Below are 20,567 nucleotides of genomic sequence, written 5' to 3' on the forward strand. Positions count from 1 at the left end.
CACTTTCCTAGCGCATCTTCCCCTTTCCCCCCCCCCCCCACCTCACTCTTGGGCTCCGGGGCTCGAACCTACCTGCCGGAGTGGAGAGAACGCGCTCGCTGCCTCCAAACGCACTTGGTCCCGGCCAGCCCGCGCCGCCGTTCCCCGCGCGCGCTATGAATGTTCATTTAAAGCTCGGCGCCCGCTGCTCACTGGCTGCTCTGCTGTAGCCTCCTGGCTCTGCTCCCTTCTCCCTCAGCCTCGACACAAAGGCGCTCGGGAGCCCGCGTGGAGGAGCCCAGCGCTGCAGCCCCGCCCCCCCGCCGGCCGAGACCCACACCTGCCCGGTGGCTCCGCGCCCCACTCCGCCTCTTCCCAAGCAGCCAATGTCCTCCCACAGCCAGTTGAACTTGACCGCACGTGACGTTCAACACCTGGTGGGGGAGAAAAATGGGGGGAGTCTAACAGCGCCACTTTTCTTGTAGAGAGGAAGCAGAAGACCCCCCCCCCAACCTTCAACCTCTCTCCCGTTCCCTTCCTCTTGAACGGGGGGGGGGAGCTTACAATGGGTATTTGCCAGGCAAAAAGCTTCCAGATGTTTCCCACCTGAGCATCTCCTCTTCTGAGCTTTGCCACTTCAGCTGAAAGGCAGGAAAACACCCCCCCCCCGGGAGTGCAGAAGAGGGGCTGGCCATGACCTAACCAGAGGGCTGGCTACATGATATGCTGTTCCTCCAGAAAACCATGGGCTCTGTTCCTGCCTTTCTCTTGGCAACTCTGCCTCTTTCCCTAGGACCCAACCAAGCCCAAGCTTTTTCTACTGTGACACACACGGAGAGAGGCAGAGTAGGATAGGCGGTTTTCGGTCACTCAGGCGTTGAGGCCAAGAGACCAAATAGCACCTTTGTGGAGGTGTGGTGGACCAATCATTTTGAGCAAGTGCTGGCTGATACTCTACCCTGCCTAGAGACAGAGGGTGAGTTAGGCACAGAAGCAGCTGCGGAGAATCCAATCTAACTCTCTCCCTTGTTCCAAAGACAGGGAATAACAGAGAAGAGTTGAGAAAAAAAACCACTGATGTGTTTTGTTTATACTCTTCCAGGTTTGGGGCAGCAGCACAATTCAGGAAAAGCCATGGATAGGAAGAATGTAGGTCTCCCCAGTTAGGGGTTGGATTTCTTTTCCATCCACTGCAGGAAGACAGGAGGAAGGAGAAAAGAATCCTGCTGTGTTGAATCGATCTTTTGCTTTTATTTTACAAAGTAAAATGGAAGCATCAAATACCAATGTGAGTAACAGCTTGCAGGCTCAGGACCATAGAAAGATCCTGAGGACTAGATGTGCTAGTAGGGTTTCTTCTGTACAACTTTTTGATCCAAGGGGAAATAGGAGTTTGGTGACAAATGGACACATTTAACTCATGAAGCAGTTGCAATGTTACCAACTTAATAAGGACTGGAGAAGAACTAGCAGCAGTGTCTTCTTCACCTTCTCCTTCCAATGTATACTTCACCTATCTGTACATAGGACAGCTATGGTGACTAACAATCATAAAATGAAAAGATACAATACTGTATCATAAAGAAAATGAAATCCCTGTATGCCAGGTCAGTTTGAAGAAGCCAGGTTGAAGAGGTGACTTTTTCCAGAAAAGTGGAAAGAATGAGAGGTTAGCACTATTTATGAGCATTTAGTTCACCATAGACAAGGGTCTTCAAAATGTGGACATCTGTGGGGAACAGAGTTTGTACTGTAACTACATGATACATATTTCATCATGATGACAAAACTGGATTCAGCAGATGATTGGAAAATAAGGAAGTTCTCCTGCTGAACTTTTATGTCTAGAAAAATTCTAGATTTCCCTCAGATATCAAGCCCGAAGCTCTAAAAAGCATTACAGTTTAAAACCAAAAGCTTAAACTGGGATCAGAAAAATAATGAAGCAGAGCAGTTCCTTTAATAGAGATGTACTAGATTCCATGTGTGCTGCAATCTTGATTTTCACTGAACATGAGCATCTCTAACTTATTCAGATTTAATTTTGTTATCTTAATTTGATCCACCGAAGGTCCAGAGATTGATTTAGTTTTAAATGGCAAGGAGCAGTGGAGCACATTCATCAACATATCAATAGCTGAACAGGAACTAGTTTCGCCAAAGCCCAATAGGGAGTTCAGAAAGAAACCATGGTGATATTATTAAAAACAATTAAGTGGTCCAAGAAGTCTAGTAAGAACTGTACTCTCATCTTTTGTAGGTCTAAAATGACTAAAACAGTCAGATCTCACCTCATAGACAGGTTTAAATAGGTACAAACTTTCTCATTTTATCCAGAAATGGTACATTTTAAATTGATGGCTAATTTACCTTTGTTTCTAGGCTGTAGAACAGCACAGATACAAAAAAAAATCATAGGAAGGAACAGAGCAAATACAACACAGAATAAATACAAAGTTGAGGTCATTGGTTTAAAAAGTGCTCTGCTTTAGTGACAGACATGCAAAAAGATGCTCCCAGGAGAAGTTTTTTTTTTAATCCCTTTTATATCCCGCCCTTCTCCGAAGACTCAGGGCGGCTTACAATCTAAGCACAAATCAATGTGCTTAGCAATAGCCTTCATTCTATGTATATGCCTGCTTGTTAGGGCTTTCAGGGGCCCCCCAGCGGCATTATTACAAAGTCAGCTTATTGCCCCCAACAATCTGGGTCCTCAGTTAGAATTATTAGCGTTTCCAAATATCTAGTTTTTATGATATTTATAGTTGTAAGTGGCCAAAACCAGCATTTCAAGTCTTATCAATAGATTCTGCCTGAATAGATGCAGAAAGGTTGGTCCTCGATAAATTTGTCATAATGAGAAATAACAGAATATACAGAATATAAAACTTACAATCTGTGTATTTCAACACAGCCTACCAATATTTCACCAACAGCTGCACCTTTGTGATAATATGAATATAGAAGCTGCTATGCCATAAACACAGAATTTTTTGTTTTTACTTTCCTGCTTGTACTGAAATATTGGCAGAAAATAATGCTGAACCCAGAATGTCTTCTGAACTATGAACCCTGTTAATGATAAAATAGCATCTGGGTTGGGAAGGGATGAGTATCTACTGCAGAAGCACTTGTTCATTTCCACTTTTTTACTATTAACATACCAAAAATTTATAAAGAAATGTGTTAGCGAGATTCTGTTTTGACTAACACTTTTCTTACCCTCAAGTAAAGTGATATTTGAGTGAGCAATCTAAAAATGGACTGTTATTTGGATGCCTGAAGGAAGAAAAAACAACCCAGTAGCATCGAATGAAAAAGAAATGCTCATATTTTTTTAATAGTTGCTGGCACAATTGATGTCATTATATTCACAACATTTTTTTAATTGCATTCAGTGCTATTGGCTGCAAAATAACCTGTGTAGCATGGTTCTCGAAAGCACTCATGTAGCTGATGCTTTAAGCCATTTCACATAATTACTTCAGACTTTTTATTCTGCTTGCACATGTCCACATTGCAGCTTTTTAAAAATCATACATAAGGTGATAAAGAACTAATTTAACAGAAATCACATTACTTCTGTCAAAACCAAATGATATTTTAAAAGATGCTCATTTATACTGGTCCTCATCACAGATTTCAGATAATTATATTCTGTTCCACAAGTGAAATCATACCCTGCGCTACAAGCACATATTCAATTCTGGCCTTGCAAGACTTAAAAGATAATCTGCACTACATCAAGTCTATTTCTGACAAGTACAAAATAGGATAATTAAACTCCTATTCATCAAAGAATATGGATTCAATTGATAATGCTCCCACCTAGGAAAAGAAGGATGCCCATTTTCACCAAGGGCCATCTTCCAGTTTCATTGGCTGTTCCAGCAAAACCTAACAGATTTTCAAGCAATGGAGGGGACCATGTGGGCAACCTTAAGGAAGGATAGCTTCCTCCTCAGTTCATACATTAGGACAGTTGCTTTCAGTTCTTCAAATCTGGGCCAAGTCAGGAACAAGACACTATACCGTTATAGGATATAAGAACAGAATTTTGAAAGCCTGACAGAGTTTTGTTCCTCTTCCTTCTTATAACAAAGAGAATCTAAGCAGGAAAATCTTCAGTTCCTTTCTCAAGGAGTTTTCATATGTTTGAGGACTAAACTGATGTTTTTCTCACAATTGTACCATATTTCTTACAGGCTCCTTCTATATTCCTCTACATCTTTTCAGCTTGACCACATCCCTTTGCTTGGAGTAAATGCTAGAACTATCAATGAACAGAGTTCAGGCATTTAGGTCTTTGAATTCTATCACCCTCTTAGGAATCCAAATGAAAATATCTCTGACCAGTGGTGGCCAATTACTGTTTGACATACAATTATATGTTTTCTGAGAAGTTTTAGTTTTGTAACACAGCATAGTCCTTTTCTTTGAGAAGAACTTTTTAATATTAATATTTATGCTCTTGTTTCTGAGGTCTAATACAAAGGTGATACTATAGTTTGCCAAAGGAGAGAAAATGAATTCTTTTTGATCCTTCACAGTCTAACTTACACGTTTTGAAGATCTCCTGCTGATCTGAATGATAGCATTTTATTTTGTGTGAAGAAATCTGTGTGGATTTCTTTAATCTCAAGATGAGTATGTCAGTAGAAACAGCTAGTCAAATATTTGAGGAAAGAATCAATGTTAAAATAATTTATCTATACAAAAATTCTGCCTTGTTGGGTGGGTGACAAGATTTTTAGTAGCAATTATCCAGCTAAGTTTCAGGGAAGAGATTGAAGGAACAACTGAAGAGTCTATGGTCCTTAATCAATGTCAAGAGTCAAGTCAAATCAATAGGTAAGCAGTACAAAGAAGTACTATAGCTTTTTAAGGAACATTCCAATTCATTGCTTCTCAACCTTAACAACTTTAAAATGTGTGGGTTTCAACTCCCAGAATTGGCTGAGGAATTCTGGGAATTGAAATCCACATCTCTTAAAGTTGCTAAGGCTGAGAAACACTGTTCTAAATCAAAAGTCAGTCTCATAACTACCCAGGGATCAAAATGGGTAGTCTAGTGAAAGATGCAGAATTCAAAGTAGAATCTGAAAACAATATTTAATTCACTCCTAAGTCTCAAATTTCAAAACTATACATTTTGTCTGTAGACTTCCAGTTTCTGTTAGTTGAGTTGTTCAATCTCTGAGAACAAATCCTTTGGGATACCATGTCTATTTTGAATTTATTGAAAGGATTCTTGTAGTAAATAAAACTTGTTTATATCAAGTGTATATAACCTTCATTTAGAACTCATAATCTCCTGTTTTCTAATCTTAATCACTGTATTGAACTTTTTTGAAGCTTTTGGCCATAAATAAAATGTATTGATACCAAACTGGCTCTCATAAATACCATGTATCAGACAAAGTAGCTTTTTGTTATTTAAAAACATATAATTTAGCTATGTTTCAGAAGGCCTCTGGAGGTTATTTTAAAACATTAAGGACATTGGAATGATCCTCAAACCTCAAAATATATTGCTGGATTTCATTTGTAAAAAGAATGCCTGAAAACCTTATGTATGCCATTATGAGAACATAACAGGAAAAAGTGTTACAGGAACATATGAAATGAAATATTTAAGATTATATTTTGGGGTAACTTCACGATCTATAGAAAATTTTTCGGTCATGAATCCATTTCTTATTTTTATTTATTCTAAAATCAGTTTCTTGCCATCTGGCAATGAACACAGTCCTCATGGCAGCTACCAACAATTAACCATATCAATATATAATTTAGAGTTATGCAAATCCTTTGAAATCCTCCTTTTGAATTGTTAAAACACCTTTGTCTTTTCCCAGTGTCAGACTACTGAAGCTACTTGAGAACCTACTGCTTAGCTCCTCTGGCTAGTTTGCCAAAAATAATGTGGTTATATAGCTACCACCCCCTTTCATGGATTACTGCCTTATCGTGGCAAAGGGGCTTGCGTAATTCAATGAAGCTATGAGCTATGCCGTGCAGGGCCACTCAAGACAGAAAGGTCATAGCAGAAAGTTCTGACAAAACATGATCCACTGGAGAAGGAATTGGCAACCCACTTTAGTATCTTTGCCATGAAAACCCCATGGACAGTACCAAAAGGCAAAAAAAAATATGACACTGGAAGATGAGCCCTTCAGATTGGAAGGCGTCCAATATGCTACTGGGGAAGAGCAGAGGGCTAGTACTAGTAGTGCCAGAAAGAATGAAATGACTGGGCCAAAGCCAAAAGGACGCTCAGCTGTGGATGTATCTGGTGCTGAAAAGAAAGTCCGATGCTGTAAAGATTTATTCTCCATAGGAACCTGGAATGTAAGATCCATGAATCAAGGAACTCTGGACGTGGTCAACCAAGAGATGACAAGACTGAACATCGACATCTTAGGAATCAGCGAACCAAAATGGACAAGAATGGGTGAATTTAATTCAGAAGACCATCAGGTATACTACTGCGGGCAAGAATCCCTCAGAAGAAATGGAGTAGCCTTCATAGTCAATAAAAGATAGGAAAAGCAATACTGGGATACAATCCCCAAAATGACAGAATGATCTCAGTTCGAATCCAAGGCAAACGATTCAATATCACAGTAGTCCAAATCTATGCCTGAACCACCACTGCTGAAGAGGATGAAATTGACCAGTTCTATGAAGCCCTACAGTACATATAGAACTAACACCAAAAAAATGATGTCCTTATCATCATGGGGGATTGGAATGCTAAAGTAAGAAGCCAACTGGAATAACAGGCAAGTTTGGCCTTGGAGCACAAAATGAAGCAGGGCACAAGCTGACAGAATTTTGTCAAGAGAATATGATGGTCATAGCAAACACTCTTTTTCAACAACCCAATAGGCGGTTCTACAAATGGACATTACCAGACGGTCAACACAGAAATCAGATTGACTATGTGATCTGCAGCCAAAGATAAAACAAGTAAAAACAAGACCAGGAGCTGACTGTGGCTCATACCATGAGCTTCTCGTTGCAAAAATGAGGCTTAAACTGAAGAAAGTAGGGAAAAGCACTAGGCCACTCAGGTATGAACTAAATCATATCCTTGATGAATATACAGTAGAGGTGACAAATAGATTTAAGAAATTAGATCTGATAGACAAAGTGCCTAAAGAACTATGGATGGAGGTTCACAACATTGTACAAGAAGTAGAAACTAAAACCATCCCAAAGAAAAAGAAATGCAAGAAAGCAAAATGGCTGTCTGAGGAAGCTTTGCAAATAGCTGAGGGAAGGAGGGAAGCGAAAGGCGAGGGAGAAAAAGAAAGATACACCCAATTGAATGTAGAATTCCAGAGAATAGCTAGAAGAGATAAGAATGCCTTCTTAAATGAACAGTTCAAAGAAACAGAAGAAAACTATAGAATAGGGAGGACCAGAGATCTCTTCAAGAAAAGTGGAGAGATGAAGGGAATGTTTTATGCAAAAATGGGCATGATAAAGGACCAAAATGGCAGAGACCTAACAGAGGCAGAAGAGATTAAGAAGAGGTGGCAAAATTACCCAGAACTATACAAGAATGAGTTTAACATCTCTGATAACCACAATGAGGTGGTCACTGACCTTGAGCCAGACATCCTAGAATGTGAAGCGAAGTGGGCCTTAGGAAAGCTGAGCAACAACAAAGCTAGTGGAGGTAACAGTATTCCAGCTGAGCTATTCAAAATCTTAAAAGATGATGTAGTAAAAATGCTACACTTAATTTGCCAGCAAATTTGGAAAACTCAACAGTGGCCACAGGATTGGAAAAGATCAGTTTACATTCCAATTACAAAGAAAGGCAGTGCCAAAGAATGTTCAAACTATCACACCATTGCACTCATTTCACATGCTAGTAAAGATATGCTTAAAATCCTACAAGCTAGAGTCTAGCAGTATGTGGATCAAGAACTACCAGAAGTACAGGCAGGATTTTGAAGAGGCAGAGGAACTTGAGATCAAATTGCCAACATACGCTGGATCATGGAGAATGCTAGGGAGTTCCAGAAAAACATCTACTTCTGCTTCATTAACTATGCTATAGCATTTGATTGTGTGGATCACAACCAACTGTGGCAAGTTCTTAAAGAGATGGGAGTACCAGATCATCTTATTTGCCTCTTGAGTAACCTATATGCGGATCAAGAAGCAACAGTGAGAACTGGACACAGAAAATTGGGAAAGGAGTCCAGCAAGGCTGTATACTGTCACCCTGCCTATTTAACTTATATGCAGAGCACATCATGAGGGCTAGATGAATCAAAAGTTGAAATTAAGATTGCCAGGAGAAATATCAACAACCTAAGATATGCAGATGATACCACTCTAATGGCAGAAAGTGAAGAGGAACTAAAGAGCCTCTTGTTTCGGGTGAAAAAGGAAAGTGCAAAATTTGGGTTGAAACTTAACATTAAGAAAACCAAGATCATGGCATCTGGCCCTCTCATTTCCTGGCAAAAAAGATGGGGAATAAATGTAGGTAGTGACAGATTTTATTTTCCTGGGCTTCAAGATCACTGCAGATGGGGACTGTAGCCAAGAAATTAAAAGACGCTTGCTCCTGGGAAGAAAAGCCATGACAAATCTAGACAGCACACTAAAAAGCAGAAACATCACCCTGCCAACAGAAGTGCATATAGTCAAGGCTATGGTTTTCCCAGGTGCAATGTATGGCTGTGAAAGTTGGACGATAAGAAAAGCTGAGTGCCAAAGAATTGAAGCCTTTGAACTATGGTGCTGGAGAAGACTCCTGTGAGTCCCATGGACTGCAAGGCATTCAAACCGGTCAGTCCTAGAGGAGATCAACCTGACTGCTCTTTAGAAGGCCAGATCCTGAAGCTAAAACACAAATACTTTGGCACCTAATGAGAAGGAAGGACTCACTGGAGAAGAGCCTAATGCTGGGAAAGATTGAGGGCAATAGAAGAATGAGGCGACAGAGAATGAGGTGGCTGGATGGAGTCACTGAAGCAGTAGGCGTGAACTTAAATGGACTCCAGAAGATGGTAGAGGACAGGAAGGTCTGGAGGAATGTTGTCCATGGGGTCACGATGGGTCGGACATGACTTTGCAACTAACAACAACAATATACTGTAGCTACCACACAATTTAAAAACCTTTAAATATCAGTTAGCAAATACTTAGCAAGATGTGCTTCAGAACACACAGGAGAACTGCAACGCACCTCTTTTCAAATAGTTAAAGCAGTGGTAACTTTTTGGATTCCTGTGGTTGCTTCAGAAGACTGAAGATAATGAGACTCAGTGATGCAACAACTCAAGTCTGGAAAAGAAAGCTGCTTTAACTATTCAAAAAGAGGTGATTTGTATATGCTGCCACATACTCTAAAACATATTTTGAAGGATTTGCATGGTTCTTGCAAAGAATAAAGTGAAAAATAACATAATCAGCAATAGTTGAACTGGTATCAGCAACCTGTTTTTAGAGGATATTTTCTGGGGGGGGGGGAAATTATACCCATTTTCTCCTGTGAACTGACCCCAATAATATCATAAAATTCAACAATGAAGGTATCACGAAACATTTCTTTTCTCACATTTGACAGCAGTGATACCAACAGTAGATTTTGTCTAAAAATCTCAAATCATAGGGATAAGTCCTACAAGAACACAGGCACACCCTGAAGTATTGATAGAGTTATTAAGTTTAAACATCAAGATAGCAAACCAATATTTTTACCTGAGGGCAAAAAAGGTGGGATTCCGTACATTTTATGTGGTCTGTAGGTAAAATTTAATCAATAGTCACTCTGATGCATTCTTGAGCAGCTGGAATTTCCAAAGGCAGCTCTGTAGAGAGTAATTTAATTTCAAGGTCTCCAAGGCACCTATCGCAATATTTGTATCTCAGCCACTCAGAAGTTACCAATGGCATATTGAAAGAAGTTTATTTTAATTTAGAAAAAGGATTCAATAACATTTTTGGAGAGTCTGCTGGAGAAAAAAAAATCAAAACCTATCAAACTACAGTTGCATTTTGATAATATTTACAATTATTTGCTGAGCTATGTACATGTTACTCTTGTTTGTTCTACAGGGACACAGGAAATTCCACATACCACTTCCTAAACAGTTGCATTGTGATAATATGAAGCAAAAAACTAATTGTCTGATCTTAATTTGGTGGTAGAGGATTATAATGAAACACAAGCTTTGGCCTGAATTTAGGAGGAAAAAAAAGGGGGGGTTTAGGATCCCAAGAGATAAGATGCTATTTAATTTTTTTAACTAATTTGCTAAAGATGAATTTAGGTCACATCAAGGTTTGTCTTGCTGTTTCAGAAGTTAAAATATACATGAGTTATACTGCACTAAATAAACCTATAGCAAGTCCATTTCATTTTAAAATTGGAAATATGAAGATTATTAATAATGCCAGAAGCATATTAGTTTTTATTCAAGCATGGGATTAACTTTATGTAATTCCTGCACCGTTTTACCCTGATGTTCAGCCAAAAAATCCTTGCAAAGAGACTTCCAGAAAACAGGCCCTTCAGCTATAAAATATCAAAGGTGTGACACAGAGGAAAAACAATTTTGAAAAAGGAAGAAAAAGCAAGCAAATACTCAGGGCAAGCACTGGCATAGGGTGCCAAAGCTTAAGGAGTATCACTCCTGCCCTCCTTTCAAATAATTCTACAAATGCAAGTCTTCACATTAGGAAAAGTGGTCAACATCTGTCAACATGTCCTAGAGACAGTAGACCCTTGAGCTGACCCTGCCCATAAGGGATTCAGTTTTTCATAATAAGTATAAAACAATGGAAAGAGATGGAGCAACTGCTGGTGTCAAAGTCTTTCCTCATCTTCCTCTTCAACAGGTGGGATTAGCAACAGGTCTCAGGAGATGGAAACAATTATCTGATTTTGTCCTAAGTTTAGAAATTAAGCAATGTTGGGCCTTGGAAGGGAGTCAGCCAGGTCATACCAGGGCTATAGGGAGTAGGAGCTAAAGCAACATCCATAATAAAACAATGGTGATAGTCATGAAAACCTTCAGGATGTCTCCTGAAGTTACCAAGACTTATTTTTCACAAAGTACCAATTACATAATCCTTACAGATTATAAAAATGCAAACGCAGACCAAATAATATAATAGACATTAACAGTTTTACAATATTTAGACACTCCAGGAAACTGTGGCCCAGATATTAAAGTATACAGACTAAAAAAAAATTATGATTCAATACTTTATTCTCTTTCATAATCATTAGGCAATGAATGATTATACTATCTGGAAGTGAAGGTTTCTTTTTCTCTCATTTTAGTCATTTGTCTCATCCTGCCAGTTGATCAGAATGTTTTATCACATTTTAGTTACAAGATTTCCAAAAATATGGGAAAATTTATATTTGTCATAACTTTGGCTCCCTAAGTAGGGTGAATGTTCAGGAGAATAATTCTGAGATTATTTCTTGCTTTTCCATCTTATTCTTTTATTTATTTATTTTTATGTATTTTTTTCTTGTTAAACAAAACTAGATATACAGTATATAGCAGGGGTGTCAAACTGCTGGCCCACAGGCTGTACGCATCACACAGAAGCCGTGTCCACCCCATTGCCAGCAATGGCAAAACCGTTCCGATACGTTGCATGACGTCACATGACATCGCAAGTTTGAAATGTCTGGTGTATAGTATACTACACTTATATCTAACATCTCAGCTGCCTATGCATTCATAAAGGATAATTATTAATATATGTCCTCTACATTGCATGTATACGAAAGACTCCATTTTATGACACACTGAAAAAAACTGAATGTTACATGATTTCGTGTTTTGTTTTCTCCTCAGTAAAAGATGGATTATAGAAATTCCAGATTGTTCTTTCTAAGGAGAGCAAGGGAAAAACAGATCTTTTTCAGTTTTTTTTTGTTCCATCTAGATTTTAACTGTAGGTGATCTTGTTTACTTCCAAATTTAAAATAGAAACGTTTACAATATTTTTTTTTATTTTTTTGCTATAGCGAGCCACTCAGAGCTGATTCCACTGAAATCAAATCAAATAAAGAAATAAAAAAAAATAAAGTATAATCATCTTATGATAACTATCAAAACTGTCAAGGGAAGTAAACTGGCTTGTAAAGATTTTGCTAGAATAATATTTAGTTTTAATGGAATGAAAAGAATTTTAATTTTAAAAAAAGATTCACTGAGCATATAAATAAATGCTCTGTAATAAATCTTGCATAGGACAGTAGCTACAATGGCCATAGCTTTTATTTTGGGCTGAAGCAAATAATCCAATGAAGTAATTACCGTAATTACTACAGCATAAATTATACCCATAGTTTTCTAACATATTTTTATATTTCAGAATTGTTTGATTAATTAATATTGGCTTTGGGCTGCCTTGGCTTTCTTTGCAGAGCATTTAAACTCCAAATAATACTACTTGATTTGAGTCACATCTGGAAAGGAAGAATTGAATTTCTATAGATGCAAAATGCAATTATTGGGATGCAACCAATCATAGAATGCCTTTTATAGTGCCATAGAAAAACAGGCCATTATGATTCTTAGAAGCCAAGTTACAAATTTAGGAGCCAACCAGTTTTTTTAACTTGCTGAGAGAGGAAGAAATGGAGATCTGAATGTACAAGTAAAAGAAATGACTTTTGTTTCCCTGGCCTGATCCTGGCAGTACATAATTTCATGGGCCCAAAAGCACTATGACGTCATTCTTGACAAGAAAGCAGGGAACCATAACCGCCAATACTTTGTAGGTAGGCAAATTTCCCCTCAAATAGTGTTCTATGAATTATGCATTGTTCTGGTCATGAATATATCTACTAGATTGGTTATAAAGACTTTTGTTAAAAATAATATCCAAAGAAGAGAGAACGCTCTTACTTACAAAAATGTCTGATGCCTGACAAAAATGTTTAAAATTTAATAATAATAATAATAATAATAATAATAATAATAATAATAATAATAATAATAATAATAATAATAATAATAATAATAAAGTTGGAAGGGACCTTGCAGGTCATCTAGTCCAACCCCCTGCTCAGACAGGAAACCCTATACCATTTCAGGCAAATGGCTGTCCAGTCTCCTCTTAAAAACTCCGTGTTGGAGCATTCTCCACTATTCTGAAAATTAATCCAGAAGTGCTTTCCAGGCAATCCTTTTTGAAGAGCCATTTGAGAATTATCTTCATCAGTTTGGACAATGATTGGCATGTTCTAATATATTACAATTGTATTTCTCAAACTTTCCAGCTCCCGAATTCTGGCAACTGAGGTACACATCTGGAAAGCTGTCAAAGTGGGAGACATTGTTAACTAGAGGAATTCTATAGTTGCTTATTTTCTTCCTGTAATGCAGTTTGTAAAAAGACCATACTTCAAGAGGAAAAAAATGGAGTTCTAATGATAGAATATCAGGATTAAATACACACATACATTCACACTGCTTTTTCTTTGAACATTTTGGTGGAATTGATTAAATCTGGAAAATCATCCATTTAATAATTCCATGGTTGATTATGTGCCATTATGTGTTTTTTTATTCCTGATGAGCAGATGGATAGATTTTCTCCATGATGATCTATACCTAAACTGTTATTTCAGATTTCCCAATGGCCACTGCAAGTGAGTCCATCCATTTCTTCTCTTTTCTTACACTTTCTCCTGTATTAGAATCTTTTCCAAGATTTTGGGTTTGGGCCTGGTCATTTGTGCTATAAGAGAATTCTGGATTACTACAATAAACACGGCTTAGAAGAACCAGCTCCCGTTCCGGTTTCAATCTTTGGGTGACTCGTCGGACGGGGTCTGAAATTTGTTCAGTGATCCAGCAGATTGTTTTCTTGGATGTCTACAGGATTCATAGGAGTCATCTCCAACATCAAAGGTCAAAAGCATCAGTATTTTTCCTAACCTGCTTCTTCTTTAGAGTTCAAATAATTTAATGAAGTTATCAGTAATTTGTTATTAGCGGGACTAAATCCACCAAACACATTTTAAATTAACTCATCTGTCTAGCAGGTTTTATTGGATTAATTGTTCTGGGAATGAAGCTGCAACTTATTTCAAAATCAGTTGTCCTAAATTCTTCTAAATTCAGAATTGGTGAGAGTCAGGCAACATATAAATTTAGTGTATTACTAAATTTATTATAGTATAGTATGTTATAGTTGCATAATAATATTAAAGATATAGTCGCAGGATGTGAGCTGTTCAAAGTAAAGCTACCTCTTCTACTTGACTGATAGTGATTTTTTCTTCAATGCTGATGATTTTCAAGTGGTGTCCCAAATATTTTTGGAATTACACCCATCCTTACTTTCTTTTGTCACAATCATTCTATTTCTATTTGAAGGCTTTTATATTTTGTGATTTTTCTCCAATTGTTTCTTTTTTATTCTGCTGTTGCTAAGTATTGGGATGTCCAGTATCCAGAATGTTTTCTCTTTATTATCAACAATTGTAAAGCATGGATGTTGTGTGGCAAGTGATTTTCTGTTTGAATTCCAAAGTTCCAGGGGATTTTGACTTCTTTATGTTGTATTAATTTGTCTACTTTCGGGTCTCACTGGTTCTTGTTTGCAGGCAAGTGGTATTTCTTGCAGATATTCCTATGCACCACTGCTACTACTTTTTCAATGCTGAATATTAGAGAAGAATCCCAAGAATAGTCTTGGCAGCCTACAAAACAAACAAGTGGATCATGGAACAAATCAAACCAGAGTTCCCATCTGAGAAACAAATAACATGCCTCAAATTACCCTACTTTAGATACCTAATATGAAGACTGAGCTGTATGAGGAAGGCTCTAATGCTGAGAGTAGTAGAAGGAAACATGAAAAAAGGTAACCAGTACCAAGGTAGATGGACACCAAACAGTAATGAATGCAACTTTGGAAGACTTAAAAACCATGTTAGAGTCACTAGGAGTTGACAGTGACTTGATAATCCACAACCAAGAATATTTTAGTATTTTAGATATTGTGCTCATTATAACTTCATTTTCCATATCCACATATTTCCATGGTCTCTCTAACCTAACTACTGGGAGGTGACAGAATAAAACTGTGATTAAGATGTGGAGCATGATGTGCATATGAGAATAAAATATAAACATGTTTTTATTGCTAGTGTTTTCTTTGAAAACATTTGAAATTTTCAAATTATCTGTGGAAGCCAGATTTAAAAAGATAAAATTTATTTGGGAAAAGCTTCTAGTTCGGGAAATAGAAAGGAGAGGAAATGAGTAAACAGCTACAGTTCTCATTGTTTAGGAAGAGCTATTATTTTGTACTAGGCTAATTATTTTTTAAAAGTCCTGAGAGCACATCATATCTGCATTCAGAGGAAGCTATAACTTTTCCAGTGAATCTCAGGCTTTCACAAAATATACATTCCTTTGCACGTTTACTATTCTACAATCCTTAATTTTGAATGAAACCCAATAACTAAGACAAATAATATATAAAAACTTTTAACACTTTTGTACCTCAATCTGCAAGGGTCACCACACTACTGTCACCCTATCAATCCTCAAAAAACAATCCCTAAGCAGGTTATTTCTATTTTTCAGTTAAGATTGAAGATGGGGATATATTGTTACTACTGAATCCTCAGAAGTAAGCCCTGCAGAAGACCAAATAAGTAAATAAGGAGGCTGAATAATGCACTAATGTGCTTCAAAAGGAAAAAAGGGTTTCAAACAGGATAGGAAATAGATTGGAAATAGATTATCTTCCAAGGAGTCATAGGTAGAGGATGTTTTATCAGTATTATCTCAAATTGCGTTTTTTTTAAAAAAAAGATTGCAAAGTATTATGTCTTGTCAAATAAAAGTTACTTAATACTTTAGTTCTCACTGACCTCAGTTGTGTCCCTCCTGTGATAACGAGCAAAAAATATCTAGAAAATTAAGCTGCAACTTCTTACCTTACAATTTTCTTTAGATTATATCTTGCAATCCTTTGGAAAAGAAAGATACCCAACTGTGCTACCTTAATTCAGCTGGGTTGCTACAGAAGTAATAGAGAGAAAAAGAATTGAGGTGCTCAAAGTTTTTACCTAATGTATTTTGAACGCGGAGAACATCCTGCATCAACTGTTTAAAGGCTTCTATAGAATTTTATGAATATGTAACTGCTTAACGTAATAGCTTAATACAAAAAAATCTAAATAATGTTAGATTTTTACTTTTATGCCTCATGTTCCAGTTTTGTTGCAACATGGAACCCAGATACCAATTCTGAGTATCCATAGATATAAATGAGAAATAATGCTAAGAGTTGTTTATATTTTGATGAGAACTCAACAGACTTCATCGAATAAGTTTTATGCAGTTTTATGTAGATGACAAGAACATGGGAGATAAAGTAAATCTGGGTGAACTCCATCACAAAACTACCACATCATATACCAAAACTATAATAGCTTAGCAGTACCTTTTTCAAAGCTGATGAGAACTCCAAAATAAACAATCTGGTTGTGTCCCTCATTTCTGTCTTGGCAGATTTTATCCCACGGAACAACTAATCACTTCTGTCTAAACTAAGGCTTGAAGTTGGATTGAAATGGATGTAAAAAATCAACTTCATCAAAAAAAAAAGCTGGATCTGATCATGTTCTTAAATTCCTTACCTAACTGACCAATAGTTACCTATTTACTGCTTCTTAGCACAAATACACATAAAATGTGTTGGTTTCCCCACGAACTGGATGGCCACAACTCTGCTCTCATTTAGAAGAGTTGTGAAGACCTGACTTTTTACCTAGATCTTTGGTAAAGAAAAGTGAGACCTAACACTTTATCACACTTGCCCTGTTGTATCTTTATAGTTCATGTTTGTATTTGATTCAATTATAATTTCTATGATTGTTGCAAGCTGCCCAGAGTTACTGAGAACCGGGTGCAGCATTCAAATTTAATACATTATTATTATTATTAAATTCCTAGCTTCGTCAAATAGATAAATTTGCATCAAACCAAAGTGTAAAGGAGGAAGAAGAAGAGGAGAAGAGCATTAGCAGAACCTTATTCTTCCAAGCTGTTTTTTCTGGGCCACAAGAGTCAGGATGACAAATATTTGAACTTGCTATGTAGGAAAAGTATGGGGACTTTTGTAATGAAAGCTTGCTTGTTGACTTCTACAAAGAGACTTTGAAATAGAGGGGAGCTGGGCTTGAACCAAGCAGGAAAGTAATGAAAGAATGTTTTTATAGTCATCCCAAACCATTGTCTTTAGTGAAGTTTGAAGTAGTTCCTGCAGGAGAGATGACTGGGATATTGTTGTGTTTACTGGTAGGATGCTGTTTCTCTAGTGTTGTTAGAGCTCTTCTAGTAAATGGGAGGTTGCTGAGAATTGGCAGTACTTGAAAAACTCCAGCTGCCTAATGGCCTCATATGAGCTTAACGTTCTTTGATGTTTAGCAAGGATAGTGGGAGGTAAGAGGCCTAACCTTTTGTTCTGTTTACATTGCTCCTATGTTATGCAGTTCTGTTCACCTTACATATCTGGTCCCACAATCCTTCAGTTCTCAGCTTTCTGAATGGCATGTTACCTTAATATGTTTCACTGCATGAACATGCCAAATCCATATTACTAAATATTGATGCTGTTGTAATCAGATTCACATGTCTTAAAATGTACTCTGATTTGAATGGCATGATTAACATGTTTCTGCCTAAGGAATTATACTTCCTTAGTTTACTTCATATATTTCTGTGTTGTTGTTTTTCATCTAGGTCAGACTTTTGGGGAAGAAAACTGCACTATTTGTGTACAGTCAAGGAATAACATTTATTAACTATAGATAAATCTTTAACACAAAGAAGAGAAAAAGAAGTAAATCCACAAAGCTGGATTGTAACCATATATTGTCCTGGTCTAATTTATGCACTAGACAGAAGTTAAGGTGAAAATCAAATGAACTAAATATATCTCCAATTTTTTATAAGTTGGAGACTCATGTGATAAAATAAGTGGCAGCTGAACAAATAACATTATGTCAGAAATTTAATCATTGGGTTTAATGTTTGAAGACCACCACTCTTACTTTTAATCTATGGTACTTTACATTTCACAAATATTCAAGAGTTAAATTCAAATGTCCTTATTTAGGAGGAGGAAGGTATGCTGGATATGTTCACCAACTTGAGTTGTTTGTATAAATAATAAAGGTGGAATAAAAATGAGTGAGTGAGTGAGTGAGGAAATAAATGAATAAATATCAGGGATGCAGAACTGGAAGAGTTTCAGAAAAGTTGTGAGAAATGGAAGATCCCAAAACGTTGGTGTAATACTAGAAAAAAACTGAAATAAGAACAATTGGGGAAAACAGGATAGCACCAAAACAACGTATGAATTGACCCTCCAGCAGGAAGAATTAAAAAAGAAAATGATAACATGTACAGAATTACCATTACACAGACAAAGATTGCCAGCATTAAAATTGTGCCCCCCAAAGACCTGGCACTTATAATGAAGGATGTGAATAAGGTGCTTGCTAGGGTTAAAAATAACATCTATCAAATGAACCATTCACCTTGCTTACAGTATAGCAGTGCTGGTTACAGAAGAACTGAGTATTAGAAAACTAAAAGCAAAATCATATTTAAATCCAAAGTGGAAGATAAGGAAAGTAAGGTCAGATGCAACTAATTTAAAAAAAAATTGCAAGGGCAAAAGGGATGAATGAAAGGATAAAGACAAGCCTAATAAATATATATGCATATTGGTTTAGCACCAGAAAAATTGAAGCAGATTTCGAAATGATAAAGCAACAAATAACTGCCATCATCCAATTTAAACATAATATTTTGATTAGACCAGACGCAATTCTACCAAAATATAAACAGCAACACAAATTCTGAAAATGGAAAACCAAACCAAAAGGAAAGATCTATGGAAAACTACAATAAAAATCTTGGATGGATAAAAGACTTTGGAGATGAATTTAGTAAAATTCAAATAGAAGAACTAATAATAACAGCAGAATTAGCAAAAAACAATGATTGAAAATTGTTAAAAACTAGATACCTCCTGGAAATGACCAATTGCCTGGCCTTTGGCTTAAATATCTGACTAGTTTATATCCAATTATAGCTAAATAGCTTAATGAGGAACAGAACAGAAAAGAACAGAACAGAACAGAACAGAACAGAACAGAACAGAATAGAATAGAATAGAATAGAGAGTTGGAAAGGATCTTGGAGGTCTTCTAGTCCAACCCCCTGCACAGGCAGGAGGCAAGTTGTTCCACTGGTTAATTGTTCTAACTTTCAGTAAATTTTTTCTTTGTTCTAAGTTGCTTCTCTCCTTGATTAGTTTATATCCATTGCTTCTTATACTGCCTTCAGGTGCTTTGGAAAATAGCTTGATTCCCTCTTCTTTGTAGCAACCTCTGAGATATTGGAACACTGCTATCATGTCACCCACAGTCCTTCTTTTCATTAAACTAGACGTACCCAATTCCAGCAAACGTTCTTTATAGGTTTTAGCCTCCAGTCCCCTAATCTTCTTTGTTGCTCTTCTCTGCATTCTTTCTAGAGTCTCAACATCTTTTTTACATCTTGGTGACCAAAACTGGATGCAGTATTCCAGGTGTGGCCTTACCAAGGCATTGTAAAGTGGTATTAGTACTTCACATGATCTTGATTCTATCCCTCTGTTAATGTAACCTAGCACTGTGTTGGCTTTTTTGGCAGCTGCAGCACACTGCTGGCTCATATTTAAGTGATTGTCCACTAGGACTCCGAGATCTCTCTCACAGTTACTACTATTGAGCAAGGTACCACCCATACTGTACCTGTGCATTTGTTTTTGCTTTAGCACAGATATAGCGAGACAAATGTGCTACAGGAGCAATAAATCAGGGTTAAATCACAAACACTACTGGAATTAAAATGTTGAAAGGCCAAACTTAGATAACATCAAGGTTAAAAGTACCTCTAAAGAGTGATAAAATTTCTAAAGACAAAATTGACCAGTGGAAACACCATCAAAGCCATCAATATCTTGGCCACTGAACTATATTTTTCAAAGATCCTGGAGCACTGGGGAACTACCAGAGGACTGGAAGAGAGCTGATGTAGTTCCCATCTTCCAGAAAGGGGAAAAAATAGATCCAGGAAACTACCTGGGAAGATTCTGGAAAAGATAATCAAACAACAAATCAGGGAACACCTTGAGGCAAACAAAGTCATCACTAAAAGTCAACATGGGTTTGTTAAAAACAGATTATGCCAGATAAATCTTATTGCATTCTTTGACCAAGTGACAAAATTAGTGGATCAGAGGAATGCTGTGGATATAATTTACTTGGACTTCAGTAAGGCATTTGATAAAGTAGATCACAACCTTCTACTTGATAAGATAGAAAAATGTGGGTTAGATAGCATCACCACCAGATGGATTCATAGCTGGCTGACCAGCTGTACTCAGCATGTGGTCCTCAATGGAACCGGATCTACATGGAAGGAAGTGTGTAGTGGGGTGTCCCAGGGCTCTGTTCTGGGCCCAGTGCTCTTCAACATCTTCATCAATGATTTGGATGAGGGGATAGATGG

This window comes from Vipera ursinii, assembly GCF_947247035.1.
Source record: "Vipera ursinii genome assembly, chromosome: 2".
NCBI lineage: Eukaryota > Metazoa > Chordata > Lepidosauria > Squamata > Viperidae > Vipera > Vipera ursinii.